The 24,530-nt window shown below is 34.8% G+C and overlaps 1 protein-coding gene across 37 annotated transcripts in view; it reads right to left on the bottom strand.

Moving 5' to 3' along the window:
• Window positions 1–24,530, bottom strand: part of CCSER1 (coiled-coil serine rich protein 1) — a 1,487,998-nt gene that overhangs the window by 1,229,400 nt on the left and 234,068 nt on the right. The window lies entirely within an intron of this gene.

Raw genomic sequence — 24,530 nt, 5'->3', positions numbered from 1 at the left:
TTCACATATAACTGATATCATACAGTAATCATGTTTCTCCATCTGACTTGTTTCACTTAACACAATATCTTCAATGTCCATTCATGCTGTTTCATATGGCAAGATTCCATTTTTTTATGGCTGATATATATGGTTTACATACAACATCTTAAGCCATTCATTCATAATAGAGCCCTTGGACTATTTCCTTACCTTGATTACTGTAAATAAAGCTGCACTGAATACAAGAGTGTGCATCTTTTTGAATTAGCATCTTCATACTATTTGAAAAATACCTAGAAGTGAAATAGCTGGGTCATTTGGTAATTCTATTTTTAATTATTTGAGGACTCTCCATACTGTCTTCCATAGTAGCTGTAGCAATTTACATTCCCACCATCAGTGCACAAAGGTCACCTTTTTTCCACATTCTCACCAGCACTGTTTTTTCTTGCCTTTTTGATAAAAGCCATCCTAATGTGCATGAGGTGACAATTCATTGTGTGTGTACAGTTCAGTGGTATTAAGAACGTTCACACTGTTGAATCTTCAGAATGCATTTCATCTTGCAAAAACTGCACCTCTGTACCCAATAAACATCTCCCCATTTCCCCCTTTCTGTAATTCTCAGTAGCATTATCCACAAAGCCAAAAGTAAGAAGCAACCCTGTATCCATCAACAGATGAATGGACAAGCAAAATGTGGCACATACATACAGTGGAATATTATTCAGCCTTAAAAAGGAAAAAAAATTCAGACATATTGATGAACCTTGAAGATATTATGCTAAGTGAAGTAAACCAGTCATAAAAAAGACATATACTATGTGACTGCACGCATATGAGGTACTTAGAGTAGCCAGATTCACAGTCAGGAAATATTATCTTATTTCTTTAATGAGCTCCACATACATTCATCAGATTAATGTATTTTAAACATCAGATGAATACCATTTCTCAGTTCAAAAACTGTAACACCTTTTAATAAAATGATGAATTTATTATACAACTATCGACACAATGTTCAGAAACCTTTACAATAAAATCTCAAATAGCTTTTAAAAATAACCTAAGATCACACCACACAATGCTCCAATATCAACAAAACACTTTCCCTTTGTATCCCCCTATTACCCTTTTCACAATATTGCTTTCTTCTCCATTATTATTTCATTGCTACTCAAATTCAAAACCTTTTTTTATTTCCCCATTCAAATGACATTATACTATTTTCAAAATATTATTAAATAAATTACCTGGATTGAACTATAGAATTATGTGGTTAAATAAAGTGGATTTATTTTAGATTTCAGTTCAGTTCAGCTGCTCAGTTGTGTCCGACTCTTTGAGACCCCATGAATCGCAGCACACCAGGCTTCCCTGTCCATCACCAACTCCCAGAATGTACTCAAACTCATGTTGACCATCCAGCCATCTCATCCTCTGTTGTCCCCTTATCCTCCTGTCCCCAATCCCTCCCAGCATCAAGGTCTTTTCCAGTGAGTCAACTCTTCACATGAGGTGGCCAAAGTATTGGAGTTTCAGCTTTAACATCAGTCCTTCTAATGAACACCCAGGACTGATCTCCTTTAGAATGGACTGGTTGGATCTCCTTGCAGAGTCCCTTGGACTCTCAAGAGTCTTCTCCAACACCACAGTTCAAAAGCATCAATTCTTTGGCGTTCAGCTTTCTTCACAGTCCAACTCTCACATCCATACATGACTACTGGAAAAACAATAGCCTTGACTAGATGGACCTTTGTTGGCAAAGTAATGTCTCTGCTTTTCAATATGCTATCTAGGTTGGTCATAACTTTTCTTCCAAGGAGTAAGCGTCTTTTAATTTCATGGTTGCAATCACCATCTGCAGTGATTTTGGAGCCCAAAAAAATAAAGTCTGACACTGTTTCCACTATTTCCCCATCTATTTCCCATGAAGTGATGGGACCTGATGCCATGATCTTAGTTTTCTGAATGTTGAGCTTTAAGCCATCCTTTTTACTCTCCTCTTTCACCTTCATCAAGAGGCTTTTTAGTTCCTCTTCACTTTCTGCCATAACGGTGCTGTCATCTGAATATCTGAGGTTATTGATATTTCTCCCGGCAATCTTCCTCCAGCCCAGCGTTTCTCATGATGTACTCTGCATATAAGTTAAATAAGCAGGATGACAATATACAGCCTTGATGTACTCCTTTTCCTATTTGGAACCAGTTGGTTGTTTCATGTCCAGTTCTAACTGTTGCTTCCTGACCTGCATACAGATTTCTCAGGAGGCAGATTTAAGTACCCTTTAATTGGTAGAAGACTTTGAGCTCTCTAATGGCAAAAACCAGGTCCTCTATTGCTCCATAATCCAAGAAAGTATATGATAACTGAAAAGTATATATATTTACAGAGTTCAAAATGATTACTAACTAGTAGTTGAACAAGATGTCCGCTTCCAGAGACCCATATGTATGGGTTAATAAAGCATTTTTAGATTTATTTTTGTAATTGATTTCTGTGTTTCCTCTTTAAGATATATGCTTGAGGGTGAAGTTTATTCATCAGTGTTCTAAATTAATTTAGTCACATTTGTTTTTTTCTAGGTCATCCATAATTAGTTTAGAGTAAATTGATACATGTAATCATCTTAGGATGGCTTTTCACACGGCTCTCATCAAAGAATTACCAGCAAGAAAATTATTTTACCATTTCATCTGTGATATGGGGCTTCCCTTGTAGCTCAGCTGGTAAAGAATCTGCTTGCCATGCAGGAGACCCCGTTCGATTCTTGGGTTAGGAAGACCCCCTGGAGAAGGGATAGGTTACCCACCTCAGTATTCTTGGGCTTCCCTGGTAGGCCATTAATTTGCCAACAAAAGTCTATCTAGTCAAAGCTACAGTTTTTCCAATAGTCACGTATGGATGTGAGAGTTGGACCATAAAAAAAGCTGAGTGCCAAAGAACTGAAGCTTTTCAACTGGGGTATTGGAGAAGACACTTGAGCGTCCCTTGGACTGCAAGGAGATCAAACCAGTCAATCCTAAAGGAAATCAATCCTGAATATTCACTGGAAGGACTGATGCTGAAGCTCCAATATTTGCCCAACTGATGCAAAGACCTGACTCATTGGAAAAGATCCTGATGCTGAGAAAGATTGAAGGCAGGAGGAGAAGGGCATGACAGAGGATGAGATGGTTGGATGGTATCACCGACTCGATGGACATGAGTTTGAGCAAGCTCCGGGAGTTGGTGATAAACATAGACACCTGGCATGCTGCAGTCCATGGGGTCGCAAAGAGTTGGCCATGACTGAGCTACTGAAGTGAACCAATCTGTGACATGACCCTAACCCTAACACTGGTTTTATTTCATGGTGCTATAACTTAACCAGATCTGTTCATCCATAATAAAAATAGGTTGAACCAGATGTTCTCTAAGGCCTCTTGTAACTTGGAATTATTCCCAATCATTATAATGATAATAAAAAAAATGACAGGGTTTTTTTTTTTGGCTAGAGTGCTTTTATATTAACCTCTTAACAGTTTCGTTCGTTGGCTAAGTACTAGTCTCATTATTTGTTTTCAATGTGTATAAACTTTCATTCATATTTTGAGTAATGAAGTTATATCACTATTTAAATAAAACATGTACAAATCATGTGTTAAGCCACACTAGTCATTTATAAACAATTTTTATTTATATATTAAACTATGGATTAAAGTATAATTAAGAAACAGAACCAAGGTTAATTTCTGAAGGGCATATTACCTCTATACTTTAAATTTTATAATTAAAAACAAAAGATAATATAGGAATTGCTTTCTGGAAGGATAATGGATATCTTGGAGCAGGGATATTTTAGGCAGAATAACTAGATTCATTTGCTCCCACTATCTCCTCCAAAAGTAGACAAGATGATCACACATCCTATAAAATGATATAGCTGTACCTTATAAGATGCTAGAATTTCAAATTAAAATTTTACAGTTATTTATAGGCAAAGCCTGAGTTTATCTCCTACAATACCTTGTAGCTGACAATTCATCAAAATTTGTACTAGCTAAAACATATAGCTTTATAAGCTAAATTAGAAAATCTAAAAATTACTAAAGGAAAATGGTAAGTCATTTAAACCAATATGAATTTTGAGAAACAGATCATGGTTAAAATTAAATATTCCACCTCTTGCAATCACACCTGCTTCAAAAAGAGAATGAAATATACAATAAAATAACAAAAACAGCAGGAGTATTCTATTTGCAGAATCATTTGCAATAATGATTAAAACGCTGTATGCATAAGGTAAAGCTTTGAAATATCTTTCATACAAGAAAAAAGCATGAAAAGCTTTTATCCTTTGAAAAGGGTCATTTAAAATGGGCCATATTAAAAGAAATGTATGTACTAAGATAGAAAAGAAAATGCAGACTCTATGATTTTTATAAGCAAATTTCCCATAGAAGGCATATAAAACATTCTAAATTTTGAAAAATGTTCAAATTTACTCTTAAAGCTGAGTAATGCAGATGACCAAAAACATATGAAATATGTGAAATCATTTATTTTTTATTCAAAACCACATACCCTCTGAGGCTTTAGCTGTGCAATGTGAAAACCACCTACCAACTATAGCTAATTTTCTAGAAATAAGTGAAAATTAACTTATGTTTTAGGGCTTTGAGATCTGGTTTTAGAAGTTCTAAAAGCTAACCTTAATTTTCCTATACCCTCAATTCCTCCATTTGGGAAGACTGACATCTTCATAGAAACTGCAGATGTTGGAAGGTCTACTTGGCGTTGTGAAGAATGACGTAAGCACCTGGCATGCCAGGCAGAGCAGTCAAGACAACCTATAGGTGAATGTGGTGGCAGATGTCTATGCCAGATGGCTCTAATATTAACCAACCATGTTTCTCTGCAATCTAAATTACTTTTATGGGGGATAAACAAAAACTAAACAAACCACAAATGTTTTGTGCTTCTTAGGTTAGGTTTTATAAATAATTCTCTTAGGTACAACAACTAAGATTCAGTTTAAAAAATTAACAACAACAAAAAACAATGCTGTCATGTTTCTTGAAGTTGCATCAAAAAACTGGAAAAGTTTTCATTATACAAATTATCCTCAAGTTTTTAGTATAGTCATATTAAGTTTAAAAGTGCTACTAAGAAGATTAAGCGGAGAAGGCAATGGCACCTCACTCCAGTACTCTTGCCTGGAAAATCCATAGACGGAGGAGCCTGGTAGGCTGCAGTCCATGGGGTGTCCACAGAGTTGGACACAACTGATGCGACTTAGCAGCAGCAGCAGCAGCAAGAAGATTAAGACAAAATATCTCTTTTGCCAATATCTCAAAGAAATAGCAACCAAAAATTTCTTCGGTAATTAACTTATACACACACACACACACATTTTCTACAATACATGGGGTAGTTACTATAGTACAGTATAATATAATATAGTATTATATATACATAATGTTGGAAAAGGAAATGGCAACCCACTCCAGTATTCTTGCCTGGAAAATCCCATGGACAGAGAAGCCTGGTAAGCTACAGTCCATGGGGTCGCAAAGAGTAGGACACGACTGAGCGACTTCACTTCACTTTTGATACATAATGTAGAGATAATATATATGATATAGGGTATAATATATATTTACACATTATGTCATATATATATATTATAGTACATGTATATGCTGCTGCTGCTAAGTCACTTCAGTCATGTCCCACTCTGTGCGACCCCATACATGGCAGCCCACCAGGCTCCTCTGTCCACAGGATTCTCTAGACAAGAATACTGGAGTGGGTTGCCATTTCCTTCTATATATGTACATGTATATATAGTATAGTTTAGTATAATATATGACTTCCCAGATGGTGTAGTGGTAAAGAATCTGCCTGTCAATGCAGGAGGTGCAAGAGACATGTTAGATCCCTAGGTCGGGAAGACTCCACTGGAGTAGAAAATGGTAACCCACTCCAGTATTTTTGTGTGGAAAACTCCATAGACAGAGGAGCCTGGTGGGCTACAGTTCATAGGGTCTCAAGTTATCAGACATGACTGAGCACACACACACACACACACACACAGTATAACACTGTATAGTATAATATATGGGGTAGTTATTATAGCTACAGAAAATTTCTAAATTTTAAAATATATTATTTGCCCAACCATTATTTAATGTAACATTTTAATGGTTCTGTTCTCCCATGTTACCAGATTAAGTGCTTTCAAAGACACTTTGGAGTCTAGCTGTATATGAAATTCCATGTTCTAAAACAAATCTTTCTCTTAACATGATAATAATGAATGTGCAAATTACTCAAATTTATCATCAAGGTATCAGGAAATTCTCCCTGGTGGGTCAGATGGTAAAGAATCTGCTTGCAATGCAGGAGACTTGGGTTCAATCCGTGGGTCAAGAAGATCCCCTGGAGAAGGAAATAGATACCCACTCCAGTATTCTTGCATAGAAAATTCCATGGACAGAGAAGCCTGGCAGATTATAGTACACATGGTTGTAAAGAGTCAGACACGATTCAGCAACTAACACTTCATGGTTATATATATATACAGTATATATGTATATATACTGTATGTATATAGTAAAATGAATATCATAGGTTAAAATTATCTATCATATATTTACAGTTGAAATTGGTGGCTTTGAAATAACATCTAAAGGCAAAGTAGGAGATAGCTGTTTAGATATATATTATAAGTATATTGCACTGTTCCTTCCCCACATGAATCACTCTTTTGTAAGTACAGAGCACCTTAAATTACAGAATAAGAGATCCAGAGTTCCCTGTTATAGACAAAATGAAACCTAAGACTTTCAGTGTTATCAGTTATCACAAATGCAATGCTGTAACACCGGAGACAGACTTTCCCAACTTAAAGAGTTTTGCTTACAACTGGTATTTTTTGCCTACCACTGGGGGCTAAGACGGAGAAGGCAATGGCACCCCACTCCAGTACTCTTGTCTGGAAAATCCCATGGATGGAGGAGCCTGGTAAGCTGCAGTCCATGGGGTCGTTAAGAGTTGGATGCGACTGAGCGACTTCCCTTTCACTTTTCACTTTCATGCACTGGAGAAGGAAATGGCAACCCACTCCAGTGTTCTTGCCTGGAGAATCCCAGGGACAGGGGAGCCTGGTGGGCTGCCGTCTATGGGGTCACACAGAGTCGGACACAACTGAAGTGACTTAGCAGCAGCAACAGGGGGCTAAGATGGTAGAGAATTCCATAGACACAGGAGCCTGGTGGGCTGGAATTCTGGAAGACTAGAGTGGGCAGCTGTTACTTTCTCCAGTGGATCTTTCCAACCCAGGAATCGAACCAGGCAGATTCTTTACCAGCTGAGCTACCAGAGAGGCCAATACTTAACATAACATGCAACAATGATGAACTGAAAGCCTTTCCTCTATGATGTGGAACAAAACAAGATTGGCTCTTCTCACCATTTCTATTCAACATAGAATCAGAAGTCCTAGTCAGAGCATTACACAAGAAAAACAAATAAAAGGCATCCAAATTGGAGAGGAAGCAGGAAAACTGTCTCTGTTTGCAGATATTTACAGAAAGCCCTAAGGACTTTACAAAAAAAAAAAACCCCGTTAAACTAATAAACAGATTTTTAAAAGTGCAGAATGTAAAACGTCAGTTGCATTTCTCTACAGTAACAACAAACCGTTTAAAACAGAAAGAAGATAATCCCATTTATAATATAATCAAAATAATAAATACTTAGAAGTAAATTTAACCAAGGAGATGAAAGGTCTCTAAACTGAAACCCATAAAACACTGATGAATACGCTGTCTAGGTTGGTTATAACTTTCCTTCCAAGGAGTAAGCGTCTTTTAATTTCATGGCTGCAGTCACCATCTGCAGTGATTTTGGAGCCCAAAAAAATAAAGTCTGACACTGTTTCCACTATTTCCCCATCTATTTCCCATGAAGTGATGGGACCAGATGCCATGTTGAGCTTTAAGCCAACTTTTTCACTCTCCACTTTCACTTTCATCAAGAGGCTTTTGAGTTCCTCTTCACTTTCTGCCATAAGGGTGCTGTCATCTGCATATCTGAGGTTATTGAGATTTCTCCCGGCAATCTTGATTCCAGCTTGTGTTTCTTCCAGTCCAGCGTTTCTCATAATGTACTCTGCATATATGTTAAATAAGCAGGGTGACAATATACTGCTTTGAGGTACTCCTTTTCCTATTTGGAACCAGTCTGTTGTCCATGTCCAGTTCTAACTGTTGCTTCCTGACCTGCATACAAATTTCTCAAGAGGCAGGTCAGGTGGTCTGGTATTCCCATCTCTTTCAGAATTTTCCACAGTCTATTGTGATCCACACAGCCAAAGGCTTTGGCATAGTCAATAAAGCAGAAATAGATGTTTTTCTGGAACTCTCTTGCTTTTTCCATGATCCAGTGGATGTTGGCAATTTGATCTCTGGTTCCTCTGCCTTTTCTAAAACCAGCTTGAACATTTGGAAGTTCACGGTTCACATATTGCTGAAGCCTGGCTTGGTGAATTTGGAGCATCACTTTAGTAGCATGTGAGATGAGTGCAATTGTGTGGTAGTTTGAGCATTCTTTGGCATTGCCTTTCTTTGGGACTGGAATAAAAACTGACCTTTTCTAGTCCTGTGGCCACTGCTGAGTTTTCCAAATTTGTTGGCATATTGAGTGCAGCACTTTCACAGCATCATCTTTCAGGATTTGGAATAGCTCGACTGGAATTCCATCACCTCCACTAGCTTTGTTCATAGTGATGCTTTCTAAGGCCCACTTGACTTCACATTCCAGTATGTCTGGCTTTAGGTCAGTGATCACACCATCGTGATTATCTGGGTCGTGAAGCTCTTTTTTGTACAGTTCTTCTGTGTATTCTTGCCACCTCTTCTTAATATCTTCTGCTTCTGTTAGGTCCATACCATTTCTGTCCTTTACTGAGCCCATCTTTGCATGAAATGTTCCCTTGGTATCTTTAATTTTCTTGAAGAGATCTCTAGTCTTTCCCATTCGGGTTTTTTCCTCTATTTCTTTGCATTTATCACTGAGGAAGGCTTTCTTATCTCTTCTTGTTATTCTTTGGAACTCTGCATTCAGATGCTTATATCTTTCCTTTTCTCCTTTGCTTTTCTCTTCTCTTCTTTTCACAGCTATTTGTAAGCCTCCCAAGACAGCCATTTTGCTTTTTTGCATTAAGGAAGTACAAACCTGGAGGCATTACATTTCCTGATTTCAGATGATATAACAAAGCTATCATAAGCAAAACAGTGTGATACTGGCATAATAAAAGCATGTATTAAATCTGGTAATGTATGATTTTTTAGTTTTTTCTGGTCTTTAGAAATTCATATAGTTCATACTGTTATTTTTAAATTTTATCAAATTTAAATAGTATGTACTGAATTCTAAATATGCAAGATGAAAAAAACAGTGTATCTATATTCTTTTTGGATTCTTCCCTCTACCTCATAATTTTGAATTTGTATTTATTTTTATCATTATTACTATTATTATTGGTACAGTGTCCAGACTTATAATATTTACTTTCTGTATTACCCTCTAACAAATAAAGTCTTGTCAACCAAAAGGAGGGATAAAATTTTGCTTTAAAATAAACACAAATAAAGAAATGGACTAGTTTTAAACATATACAAAAGGGAACACACATATATTTTTAAGATAGCCCGTTCTCCTTTTTTGAAAAGCAAAATCATCTTATTCATTCATATCCTGGTTGGCAGGATTTCATTTATTTTTGCTTTTTCTCAAAGTGATCATGAATGTCATCTTGTCTTAGTCTCTATTAGGATGAGCACTTTGATTGCCTCTATTTCAATGACAACTTATATGCGTGTAAACTCCTAAATAATAAATACATTTTGTCCCTCAGAACTTTGTATGTATTAATTTACTATCTTATGGCACTGGGTGTTCTTCTGTAGAGCCCTTATGACCATTAGAAGTGTTTCCTCTTTGAAAAAGATTTGAGATTAATGGCTGAAAACTTGTAGAAGTCTTTCTTTATTCTTAAATTTCAGAAAGCTTATAGGTAATCCTTGTTAAGCAATTTGTATCAAATTTTCTGAAATACTGTACAATCTCTTAATCCAAACTGATTTTTTCCCGATTTCTGTAGTTTTCTATGATAGTAATTATCTGAGAACTTTTTTTTTCTGTTCAAATTCGTTCACTCCTTTACTTCATGGAATCCATCATGTTCATTTCACATGCTCTTATTGGGCACTGAGTTTGTCCTTTCTAAGTTTTAATTTTAGATACTGACATATCCCTTTTAGTTCAATAGCCTTCAATTGGACTGTAATCTGAAACTTTTCATCTCTGTCATCAACTCAGTTTTCAGACATGCTTTTCATATTCATTGTTATGTTTAAAAAATTAATCCTGCCAATATCTTGCTGGTTTTTACTTCATTTTATATTCTTAGCTCTATAAATTCTATTTTTCTGTTTATTTTTTTATCTTTGATGTCTTATTTTTAAATTAATTTCTCCTTTGCATTTCTCTTTCAGTCCTTCTTTCCTTAGGCTTTCCTAAAGATGAAATATGATTAGCTAAATCTTAATAAGCACTGGCAATCTGCCAGATACTAGTATTCATATAATAATATGTTTAATTTTCCCACAAAAAGAATCCTAAAGGAAAATGCTAGTGTTATCTTTGTATTAGACATAGCAAAACTAAAAAAAAAAATTAATTAATTAATTAAATAAACATTAAGTTACTTGCCTAAGATCCCAATGGGTCTGGCATTCAACCCCATATCCAGATTAGGAAGACTAAGCATTTATTCACTAAACTAAAATGCATGTTATTTCTGTGAAATATTTTTCCTGCTTATATTTCTGTTCTTGTTGTTCCTATTGTCCAAAATGAAACAGTTACCCTTCTTCCAGAATGCATTTTGGATGTTTGTCTGTTTATCCTATTATTTGTTCCTTTCTTTCTCTTTTTTTTTTTTTTTTTTACTTTACAATATTGTATTGGTTTTGCCATACATCAACATGCATCCACCACGGATGTACACGAGTTCCCCATCCTGATTTATCTTTCTGATTTTGTAATAGTAGATAACTACCATTTTCTCATTTGCTTTTATATCTCATTCTTCTTTTAAAGTCACCAATTCTATCAATTTCATACAATTGTTCCAAAACATGGTACATAAATTTTCATTCCTTCCTATAATAATTGCCTTCCCTTCTGGAAGAACTTCATTTTAAAGATACAGCATGCCATGGTGCATAGACAGGTTAAGAGAATGTTTGATTTGTTTTGATTTTGATGACATCTATTCTTTTCTTTGAATTGTGTTGTAAGGGAATTCTGTGATCTCTCTTCATTCAGTCATCTTAGAACAAAAGATTTTTAGTTGTCTATATGTGTTTGGTTTCTAAGAATATCTGCTTTTGGTTCAGTTAGTTAAATTGTTACATATAAAATTTATGAATAAGCCTGGATTGTGTCATTGATATTTACTTTGCACTGGGCACAATAAACACCTAAGTAATTAAACTCTTACCGTAAATGCATTGTTTAAAATACACAATGTTATCAATCCCAAAGTGATTAAAATACTGACATCTTTATCTTTAGTTATAAAGGATCCTGAATAGAAAGTAGTCTTTTTATTTGGAAAGAGTTGTAATTTTATAAAAGAAATGGCTAATGATATATAACAATAACACCATGAATATAATATCATGGTAGATATTCTATTGTCATTATTTAAAATCACACAAATGATTCATAGCCAGTTACCATGGCTATGAATACTGAACAGTTTTATGGATCCTGGTAACCAAGATTTACAGAGAAGGCGATGGCACCCCACTCCAATACTCTTGCCTGGAAAACCCAATGGATGGAGGAGCCTGGTAGGCTGCAGTCCACGGGGTCAGACAGGACTGAGCAACTTCACTTTCACTTTTCACTTTCATGCATTGGAGAAGAAAATGGCAACCCACTCCAGTGTTCTTGCCTGGAGAATCCCAGGGACGGGGGAGCCTGGTGGGCTGCTGTCTATGGGGTTGCACAGAGTTGGACATGACTGAAGCAACTTAGCAGCAGCATCAGCAGCAATCAAGATTTAAATCATTCCTCGATTATGTCTTTATAGAAATATTGAGCTTTATGATTTTTGGTTTTGAAAGTTAATTTTTGGCCAAAACTACTAAGAAAAAATAGATTAAAATACTTCAGAATTCAAGAAACTATTATTCTATAGACTATTAATTTCATAACAATATGCTAAAAGGAGAACTAATGTATAGACAATCTCACAAGTATAACTGATGATATCAAGGCCTATGCACATTGTAGGAATATCTAAATATGTATTTAAACAATTAAAAACAATCACAAATTCTTTCTAAGTCTGCACATTGACTAATTCAAGTAGAAATTAAGAGATAAATGGAAGAAAATTATGAGATATATATATATATGTATATATAGATACTATATACATACATGCATACATACACACATACATATATAACAGTGGTCCACAACATTTCTGGCACCAGGGACTGGTTTCATGGAAGACAATTTTCCCACGAGCAATGGCAGGCGTGGTGGTTTGGGGATGAATCAAGTGCATTACATTTATTGTGCTCTTTATTTCTAATCTAATGCTGCCACTGATCTGACAGGAGGTATCGATCTCCACCCCACAGGTTGGGAGCCCTGCCTGTTATGATATACAGGACACACACTCCCACACATCCTCCTTTCCTCAGAGCCAGCCTACTGGACTCACTTGTGATCTGCAGACTAAGGGCTGTATCTGATGAGCTGGATATTCAGAAAAATCTTACCCCTGTTCTACTTGTCTAAGAAAGTTTAGATGTAACTAGAAAAACCTAAATTTGGGGGACTAGAGGGAAAAACAATCTACATGCTCATAGCTTTTAATCCAAATTATTTTTAATTGTGTTCCAATTTTACCATCATTGTAACAAGTCTTTACTGATAACCTTGTTTTATTTCCCCATTTTTTCCTTTCTCTAGCCTATTTTTCAGTTTATACCCTTCAAGAAACTGTGATTTTTTGCTTTATTTCTCATGAAAATTTTAAAAAAAGAGAGAGAACTCATGGAACAAGATTCATGTGAACATTTTAAGCTTACTACATAAGTTCTGTATGTTTGAACTGATTCTCAGTAAAAGCTTGACTTTAAAAGTTACTCTCCATATCTTTTATTTTCACCAACTTATAAATCAAATATCTGGTTCTTTAATATTTTCATTTTCTTCCATCTTCTAATACCAGAACAAAATCTATTTTAGTGGTTCTCACCCTTTCATTTCATCTGGTAATGCATACAATTTTCAAATTTCTCTCACTAAAGACAGCAAAATTCAATTTCTGATAATAAATAGGATTAGTGAAGAATGTGAGTAGAGGGAGATATAGGATTACTTGAATCTGGACAAAAGAAGCACATAATTTGGAAGGGCTCGTATTTTCTATTCTCCACTCCATCCTTCCATCCCCAGGAGTCAATTTAATTGTCTATTAAAAGGTAAAAATTGTAGGTGCCATGCTGAAATTACTTTTAGTTTGGGTATAAAACTCATTTTTTCCCACCATGTTACAAGAGAAAAAAGAAAGACTTTATAAATGCAACTTACTAAAATAAGATCATTTTCTATTTTTTCTTTCACTTGCTTTTACCTTTTTTTAAAAAAGGTAACAAATCAAATGTATACTTAAGCAGTGTTTTCAAGAGATACTATAACAGTATAAACATGACATGACCATCAAAATTATTTTGGATCAAAAACAGTATCCCATCTCTTTGTAGTATACACATATTTTCAGAAGAGAATTCTTCTATAGTCTAGCTGGTGACTTTAGACCACTATAGAACAACTCTACTGTAATAGTAGTTGGGAAAACAAACTAGAAACATTGTAGCTCAGTCGGTAAAGAATCTGCCTGCAGTGCAGGAGACTCTGGTTGGATTCCTGGGTTGGGAAGATCCCCTGGAGAAGGGAATGACAACCCACTCCAGTATCCTTGCCTGGAAAATCTCATGGACAGAGGAGCCCGGTGGGCTGCAGTCAGTGGGGTCGCACCAAGTAGGGCACAACTGAGCGACTAACACTTAAGTTTGCAGTTGCACGCTAAATATTAATAACAAAATAATTCCACTATTCATTGTTTCATAGGGTTGCAAATCTATATTTACCAAATCACAGCTAAAAGGACAAGTTGTATTTAGGTATTTAGGACAAACAGTGTTTTGGGGGATAAAATTCTCAAACACATGAGTACACTGAATTTCTGGAAATATAAAACAAAAGAAAAAAAAAAAACCTAAAAATCTGGTATACCTAAGGACCAGAGTACTGATATACAAGCATTTATGGAGCAACTATCATGTGCCAAAAAGTCTATTAGTCCTTCATGATTCAAAATACAAAACTGAAAAAAGGAAAATAACACAATTTAAAAGACAAATAAAAAGTTCCCCTGTTCCCAGGGTGCTTACTGTTCATAGAGATAATAAAATCAAACGATCACAGAGGACTAAGACAAATGCTTGATTACACACTGACAAGGAGAGAAGTAATCTAAGATTTTTCCACTCTAAACTGGAAAGCAAAGACTGGGTTATTTCAACTTTATATGTTCCTGTGAAGGAATATAAAGGAACACTGAGTCCCAGCTTTGCCATATATTAGCCAGGCTACCTGAGACAAGTTATTTATCATCTTAGTTCCTCTATTGTTTCATATGCAAAACAGGGATAATAAAATTATTATATGAATAAAGGAACTAATACTTTTCAGCAAAGTATTAGTGCAAAAGTCAGTGCAATATTGTGTTAAACACATAAATAAAACAAATAAATATTTTAGATCCACATTCAATTTAAATGTTAATGTATAGTTACTCAATTTGCAATTTTCCTAGGGTAAATCTACAAACCCACTGATTGACAAAATTAATTTACTCACACAACTCAGAAGAGGGAATTCCCTGTATTAAATTATTGACATCATATTATATTCATTGCAGAGGAAGAAAGCCTGGTTCATTGTAATCAGTTTGCGGCCCACAGAGTGATGCCTTCCTACTTTATGATAAGTCCCTGGTAAGTCAGAGACAAGACCAAAAACATAGGGATGCCTGTGACTGTAGTGACCTCCTTATCGAGTCAGGTCAGGAAAAGTAACCAGTGGGAATGGAAGGAAACTGTTAGAAAGCATGCAGTGGGAACTCTTTTCTAACTAATTGGTCCATTCTAATATTCTGACAAAAGATATTTAAGAACTAGATAACGTGATACTTTACGTGATCTATGTGTGATTACTTCCTGTAACTCCTAGGTTTTGGGCTCTCTGTATCAAGCAATCTATGTGCTAACTGCTTATAAACCATTTCATTAGCATCAATTATACATTTTAAATGTCTGAAAAACATGGAATGTTTTCTTAAATTGAGGATATGATTTTAACAAGATGAATTTATATTACACACCCTTTGCATGCCATTCTGGCATGCTGAGTTACTTTTCACCAAACTCCCTCTATTCTCCTAATCCCTGTCAAGAACTGTGAGGGATCTGAGACTTTACTATATATCTGGCCAAAATTTAGTTTCATGAGTGCTGAGGTAAGACACAAGACTTCTGCATCAGAAACAAAGAATCATTATTCATGGCAATCGTAGTTAAAATAGGGTCAATATTTGGATGGTTTCTGAGTCCTAATTCTCACAGGATGATACAGAGAGCACCATGACACCTGCACATGCAGTAGGAGTGTACCAAAAGAGCTTAGAGAAAATCTTTTAAAGTTGGAAAGTAAGCCTGTCAAAACTTTGCCCCTAAGGGAAACATTACTACAGTGGAGAGTAAACAAATCTGCTTTTTGTTCAAGAGGAAGACATTAAAAATATCTTCTAAGATAGAATGTTCACTCTACAAACATCCTTGAAAAGGTAACTTGAAATCAAAGGCAGACAGTGTTTCTGCTCACAAGAAACAGAAAAGATCCATGAAGTATCTCCAAGCAGCCTCTAGGCATATCATTATACTGATTAAGAGTTTATTCTAAATTTATCTTGAGGCATAGGCTGTCTTTTTCTATTTGGAGTTAATTCAAAGTTATCAGAGAAACAAAGAGGAAAAATAGAAAAAAATTTTGCAAAAACAGAATTTAAAATCAAACTTTTAATAGTTTACTTTTAAATTACTATGATAATATATCCCCTGCTACTGTAAAGAAAACATTGTATAAGTCTGCAGACTTCTTGTCTTTGGAAATAAAAAATATAGATTTTCATGTTGTAGTAAAACTGCATTTAAGAAATTTATATTCCAAGTATGATGAGATATGAACTATTCATATACTAATATGTAGATGTATATAAATTAATACAGTAAAAATCATTTTATTTCTCTTGATTATGGTCTCTGAGTAAACAAAAATACTATGATAAAAGTAAAGTACTATAAATAAAATTAATCAACATTTAGTATTGAATACTGCATTAAAAATGCACATAATTTATATTTGAAAGAATAAAATTTGTGGTAATTTATATACATTATATAACCATTATCAGGTAGGGATGGGTGATGTATGGTATAAACACAACCATGAAGAGCTCCTTTCTCCTGAACAGACTCCTGGACCTCACGAGACAAAACACCAGAAAAGGATGAGCCCTCTACATTTCTAATATCCCTGCTTTACAGAATAAACACATGTAAATGATTTTAGATTATCTAAGTGCACAATTCATCTACCACAGAAGTAGAGTTGGAGGATGATCACACCTTAAATATCAGCGTAGTCCCAGTGGTCTGGAGGTTATGCGCTCAATATATATAAACTACTAGTTCTAGCAAAGAAATATATATATATAAAATGGAATTTAGTGATGCTATTCAAAGTATGCAATGATAACTAGCTTTTATAGTGGTTTACAAGTTATAAGCATTTTCACAAATTTTATTTTTATTCAAAATTGCGTTAACTAACATCATTCTCCCTTATGAGTAATGTGAACTGATGACTATTCATACCATTTCCTCTCGCTAGATGCTCTTCTTTCTGTTACTGCAATTCAAAACTTATCCACTATTCAAGGATCAATTAAAATATAATACCTTTCATTAATCCTTTTCAGCAATATTCAGCATGTTGTATCTTCTGTCTGAATTCATATTTTTATTTTATAAAGCTCATTGATTATTGTCATTATACTTTATTTGGATCATAAAGAAGGCTGAGCACCAAAGAATTGATGCTTTTGAAATCTGGTGTTGGAGAAGACTCTTGAGAGTCCCTTGGACTGCAAGGAGATCCAACCAGTCAATCCTAAAGGAAATAAACCCTGAATATTCATTGGAAGGACTGATGCTGAAGTTGAAGGTCCAATACTTTGGCCACCTGATGAGAAGAGCCAACTCATTAGAAAAGACCCTGATGCTGGGAAAGACTGAAGGCAGGAGGAGAGGGAACAACAGAGGATGAGATGGTTGAATGGCATCACCAATTCAATGGACATGAGTTTAAGCAAGCTCTGGGAGATGGTGAAGGACAGGGAAGCCTGGCATGCTGCATGCAGTCCATGGGGTCACAAAGAGTCAAACATGACTGAGCGACTGAACAACAACAAATACTTTATTTAACTCTCTTCTCAAAAATTTTAGCGATGTACCTCCAACTTTTCTGAGTATCTAATAGATGTGATCATTTATAATTTTTGAGTATCTAATGGAAGTGATCATTTATAATTCCTGGTATCCCTTAGGATGACCTAAGTGCCTCTGCAGTAATCAATAAATATTTATCGAATATCATTTTCAATTAAGTACTTATAGCTGAATCTAAACCAGTAGTTGAAAATAATGCCTCTATCATGTTTTCAACTCATTAACTGAAATCATAGATATTCTTTTAACATTTTACATTTGCTGTTACAAATCCTCAAATTTATGTCTCCTCCAATGTAATTTTCTGCCTAAAATATCAAGTATCCTTTATTTTAGTAATATAATTCATACATTGTAAATATAATGAATTAGGCAATAAAGATCAACATGAAATATCAATTTTTTTCTGCTGAAATTTAAGATATAATTTTGAAAGTACTAGTCCACAAATATTTCTCAAGTATTGCATACATTCTTTTCAAATTATTAATGGAAAAAATAACCAATATTATTGAAAACTATTTGGTACCACATACTGTTTATAAGAACTTTCTATGTATTAAATAATAGCAACAATTTCAGATGCCACATGAGAAAATGTGGTTAAATAATCTGGTCAAAGACCTAAAGCTGGTTATTTGGGGTGGGGAATGACCTAACCTGAGACGTAAGCACTTTGACTACACAGAGTATATATCGTTGTATTTTGTTTCATTTTTATTGGAGTAAAATTGACTTACAATGTTGTGTTTGAGGGCAAGAGGAGAAGGGGGTGGCAGAGGATGAAATGGTTGGGTGACATCATCGACTTAATGGACATGAGTCTGAGCAAATGCTAGGAGATAGTGAAGGACAAGGAAGCCTGGTGTGCTGCACTCTTTGGGGTCGCAGAATAGGACATGACTTAGCGACTAAACAATAACATAAGTACAAATACTATTAAGAATTTTGAAAGTGTAACAGGTATCAACTTGCAGTTACAAAATAACGAGTCATAGGAAATGTACAGCATGGAGAATATATTCAATAATAATGTAATTACTTTGTAAGGTGAGGAAGATGGTCAAAAGGTAAAAACTTTGAGTTATTAGATAAATAAATACTAAGGATGCAATGTACAACATGATTAATATTATTTAACACTTTTTTTTTATTTTAAAATAAATCTAGTTGGTTTTCAGCTTTGCTACTGGAACAGAAAGTAAAGAATCTGCATGTACTGCAGGACACCCAAATTCAATCCCTGGGTTAGGAAGATGCTCTGGAGAAAGGCATAACTACTCACTCCAGTATTCTTGCCTGGAGAATCCTATGCAGAGAGGAGCCTGGAAGGCTACAGTCCTTAAGGTCGAAAAGAGTTGGACATGACAGGGTTACTAACACTTTATAGTTGGTTTTAGCTGTACTGTATAGCAATTCACTATTTTTTTCAGATTATACTTCATTGTAGGTTATTACAAGATAATGAGTATAATTCTCTGTGCTATTCAGTGTATCCTTGTTGCTTATCTATTTTACACATTTCAGTTCCAGTTCAGTTGCTCACTAGTGTCTGGCTCTTTGCAACCCCATGGACTGCAGGACACCAGACTTCCTTGTCCATCACCAGCTCCCAGAGCTTGCTCAAACTCATGTCCATCAAGTCAGTGATGCCATCCAACCATCTCATCCTCTGTCATCCCCTTCTCCTCCCGCCTTCAGTCTTTCCCAGGATCAGGGTCTTTTCCAATGAATCAGTTCTTCGCATCATGTGGCCAAAGTATTGGAGCTTCAACTTCAGCATTGGTCCTTCCAGTGAATATTCAGGACTGATTTTCTTTAGGATTGACTGGTTTGATCTCCTTGAAGTCCAAGGGACTCTCAAGTCTTCTCCAACATCACAGTTCAAAAGTAATCAATTCTTCGGCCCTCTGCTTTCTTTATGGTTCAAATCTCACATCCATACATGACTACTGGAAAAACCATAGCCTTGACTAGATGGACCTTTGTTGGCAAAGTAATGTCTCTACTTTTTAATATGTTCTCTAGTTTTGTCATAGGTTTTCTTCCAAGGAGGAAGTGTCTTTTTGTTTTCATGGCTGCACTCACCATTTACAGTGATTTTGGAGCCCAAGAAAATAAAGTCTGTCACCATTTCCACTGTTTCCCCATCTATTTGCCATTAAGTTATGGGACTGGAGGCCATGACCTTAGTTTTTGGAATGTTGAATTTTAAGCGAGATTTTTGATTCTCCTCTTTCACTTGCACCAAGAAGCTCTTCAGTTCCTCTTCGATTTTTGCCATAAGGGTGGTGTCATCTGCGTATGTGAGGTTACTGATATTTCTCCCAGAAATCTGTAACCTGGCTTGTGCTTCATCCAACCCGGCATTCTGCAAGATGTACTCTGCATATACGTAAAATAAGCAGGGTGACAAAATACAGCTTTGACATACTCTCTTTACAATTTGGAACCAGTCCATTGTTCCATGTCCGGTTCTAAAATGCTGCCTCTTGACCTGTATACAAATTTCTCAGGAGGCAGCTCAGGTGGTCTGGTATTCCCATCTCTTTCAGAATTTTCCACAGTTTGTTGACATCCACACAATCAAAGGCTTTGGCACAGTCAATAAAGCAGAAATAGATGTTTTTTTCTGGAATTCTCTTGCTTTTTCTATGATCCAACAGATGTGGCAATTTTATCACTGGTTCCTCTGCCTTTTCTAAATCCAGTTTGAACATTTGGAAGTTCACAGTTCACATACTGTTGAAGCCTGGCTTGGAGGATTTTGAGCATTACTTTGCTAGTGTGTGAGATGAGTGCAATTGTGTGGTAGTTTGAGCATTCTTTGGTATTGCCTTTCTTTGGGATTGGAATGAAAACTGACCTTTTCCAGTCCTGTGGCCACTGCTGAGTTTTCCAAATTTGCTGGCATATTGAGTGCAGCACTTTCACAGCATCATCTTTTAGATTTGAAATAGCTCAGGTGAATTCCATTACCTCCACTAATTTTGTTCATAGTGATGCTTCCTAAGGCCCCTTGACTTTGCATTCCAAGATGCCTGGCTCTTGGTGAGTGATCACATCATCATGGTTATATTGGTCATTAAGATCTTTTTTGTACAGTTCTGTGTATCCTTGCCATGCTACTTTTATATATAGTAGCCTGTATTTGTTAATTCCATACCCCTAATTTGTTCCTCACTGCTTCCCCTTTGGTAACCACGAATTTGCTTTCTGTATCTGTCTGTATCTATCTGTATCAGTCTGTTACTGTGTTACATCTACATTCATCTGTATTACTTTGTAGATTACAAATACAAGAAATATATTACAGAACTTGTCTTTCTCTGACTTATTTCACTCTAATATTTTCTGTGTCCATCCACATTGCTGCAATTGCAGAATTTCATTCATTTTTATGGCTGAATAATATTCAACTAGGCATATGTTTCATATCTTTTTAATCCAATCTTCTATGATGGGGACATGGGTTGGTTGCTTTCATGTTTTGGCTATTGTAAATTGTGCTGCTATGAATATCAGGGTGCATGTATCTTTTTGAAAACTGCCATATACTATATATATAATTTGTTAAGGCAGTAAACCCTAAGAGTTCTCATCATGAGGAAAATTTTTTTTTCCATTTTTTATTTTGTACCTATATGAAAAGATGGATGTTCACTAAACTTAATGAGGCAATCCATTCATGCTATATGTAAGTCAAATTACTCAGCTGTATACCATAAACTTACGGTGTTGCATTTCAACTATAACTCAAGTCTTCTAGTATACATTCTAATTAAAAATACATATTTTATACATATACTAGATACTTAATTTCTCATTTTGTTTTATTTCAGTTGTCCATTGTTTTACAAAACAAAAAAAGAATGATGAAATCTAAAAATTATTCAGAATTTTAAACCCTGAAACCTTCCATTCCTGTTTTCTCAGCAGTACCTTTTCTGTGATGTGCAACAGTTTTATTATGTTCCAGTTTGGTTCCTTCACAAAAAATGTCTGAATTATAACCACTTAGGAAAAAATTGTTTATGTTTTAATTGAAAATCTTACTTATTGCTACATGGGAAACAAGTATAATACTGATATCAAGTAGACTACAAGATTATCAAGACAAAATACTGAAGACAAGTTCCTTCATAGAATAAGAATACATAAAAATGATTTTTAAAAAATCATCTCAGAGTTGATTAAGTAATATTTTACATGTTTGTTTTTAATATACTACTTAAATTAAGTAATTGAATAAATTTACCCTGTAACTGAATAAATTTGGATAATAAAAGAGTAAAAAAAAATGAGTTATCTAATCATTTACTATTCATTTTAAAAAGGTAGACCTCACCACTTTACTAGGCCCTTAAATAGTTAATTTAATATTCTACTTGAATCTTCCAAATAAAACTGATTGATCAGAATGTACTCTACAGGTCTATTTCTATATGAACTAATTTAGACAAGTTCACTTTATGTCTGCCTTAAATTCCCTGAAATTTCAAAAGTCTGAAATACAGAAAATCTCTGAAAGTTACAGTACTAATACAACAGATTCACTGTGTTCATCTTATCTTGCAGATTATATACTAGTTTATATTTTACAATACTGCCAGATGTTATAACAGCAATGAAAAATTATTTAATATATGGATTTATAGTCTGTTCATAAAGGTTAAACAGATGAGTGAATAATACTCAAATCCACTAAAAACAGAGATGGTAACTAAAGTGTATTTCCTCCCTATAGGATTTAAATTGATTATCTCATTCATTCCTCACATAAAATCTATGAGATTGGTATTAACACTTTGATTTTGGAGATAAAGAAACTCAGGCTTAGACATTTTAACCTGATGTTCCACAATCAGGTAGCTAACAAATGTTTAAGGGATGGTAGTCAAATTCTCAAACACTAGTTTTCAATTTAGCAATTTAATATTAATTTAATTTTTAATCTAATAATTTGATTAATTTTGTAATCTAGTAACTTAATAACTATACTATAAACTATAGAGCTTAGATTAATTTTTCACATAAAACACACCACTGTCCATTTCAAAAAATTCTACAAATGCAATGTTTTAATATTTCTAAATTTACAATAGCTGCAAACACTGCAACTACATGAAGTACATCCATTCTTAATATTAATAATTAGTGAATGAATAATTAGTTCTTAAAAATGAAAATTCAACCCAACATATAAGTTGTGAGATGGAAGTAATGCTATAAATCTTACAATGTTAGAAGTTATAAAACCGTATAGCTATATAAGCACTAAAAATTCAAAATACAGAATAGATGCATATGCTGTGTTCCATATACTTAAAGTAGTACAAACCGTTTATTTTATTGAAGGAAGAAGGAGTAATTTGTCAGAATAAATACAGAACTGTTCTTATGAATTACGTACTCTTGATAGAGAAATATGTCAAATAAATCAAATAATATAGTTAAAACTTCAAAATATAATAATTTATAGTTGATTAATTAAGACAATGGGTTTGTCATCAATGCCCACAAAATGAGACAGGGCAATTCACATTTGACTATTTCTAACATGAGTAATCTCTGTATCCTATGGAGAGGGTAATTTATATTTACAGTAATTCACAACATCCCTTTGGCAGTCATGAGGTCCTTGGAAACCTTTCCAATTGGCTTGGCAAATGCAGAAGTTAGTAAATTCTAACACAAGTAAAATTAAATTAGCATCTTAACAGATGCCAAGAATGACTTTTTCTCATTAATGTGCAAAACATATGATTTATAGGGTAAAAAGAATATTACATCCCTTCTGCATATTCTCTACTTCATGACCATAGGGTATGGGAAAGAAGACAGGCTTTAGAATATTAACACATACCTCCCTCTATCTCAGCTTCACCACTTACTGGACTGTGTGTGAGAAATTCAGCAGGAATTTATCCTCTCTGAAATCTGGCTATCCTAGGGGAAGTAACTCATATTTCATTACATATGATGTTTAGGTTTAGATATTAACAGCCTCTACTTGTTAAGATTATAAAAATAAAGCAAACTTATTATCAGTTATATGCTACAAACTAAATAAAAATCTGTGTCAGTAATATTAAAATCATGTTGACTAAATAATTTAAGCTAAACCATCACCCATATAATTATATTGATTACTGATTGATTAGATTGATTATATTCTTTGCAGCCCAAGATGGAGAAGCTCTATACAGTCAGAAAAACAAGACCAGGAGCTGAATGTGGCTAAGATCATGAACTCCTCATTGCCAAATTCAGACTTAAATTGAAGAAAGTAGGGAAAACCACTAGACCATTCAGGTATGACCTAAATCAAAAGCTTTACAATTATACAGTGGAAGTGAGAAAGAGACTTAAGGAATTAGATCTGATAGACAAGAGTCCCTGAAGAACTATGGACAGAGGTTTGTGACACTGTACAGGAGGCAGGGATCAAGAACATCCCCAAGAAAAAGAAATACAAAAAGGTTGTCTGAGGAAGTCATACAAATACTTGTGAAAAGAAGAGAAGCAAAAAGCAAAGGAGAAAAGGAAAGATATACCCATTTGAACGCAGAGTTCCAAAGAATAGCAAGGAGAGACAAGAAAGCCTTCTTCAGCGATCAATGCAAAGAAATAGAGGAAAACAATACAGTGGTAAAGACCAGAGATATCTTCAATAAAATCAGAGCTACCAAGGGAATATTTGATGCAAAGATGGGCTTGATAAAGGACAGACATGCTATGGACCCAACAAAAGCAGGCGATATTAAAAACAGGTGGCAAGAATACACAGAAGAACTAAACAAAAATATCTTCATGACCCATATAATCATAATGGTGTG

The sequence above is a fragment of the Bos grunniens genome, chromosome 6, assembly GCF_055505025.1.
Source record: "Bos grunniens cultivar Pamir isolate PY7600 chromosome 6, Bosgru_T2T1.0, whole genome shotgun sequence".
NCBI classification, from domain to species: domain Eukaryota; kingdom Metazoa; phylum Chordata; class Mammalia; order Artiodactyla; family Bovidae; genus Bos; species Bos grunniens.
Note: the sequence above shows the minus strand (reverse complement) of the source record. Positions and strands in the feature narration are given on the sequence as shown.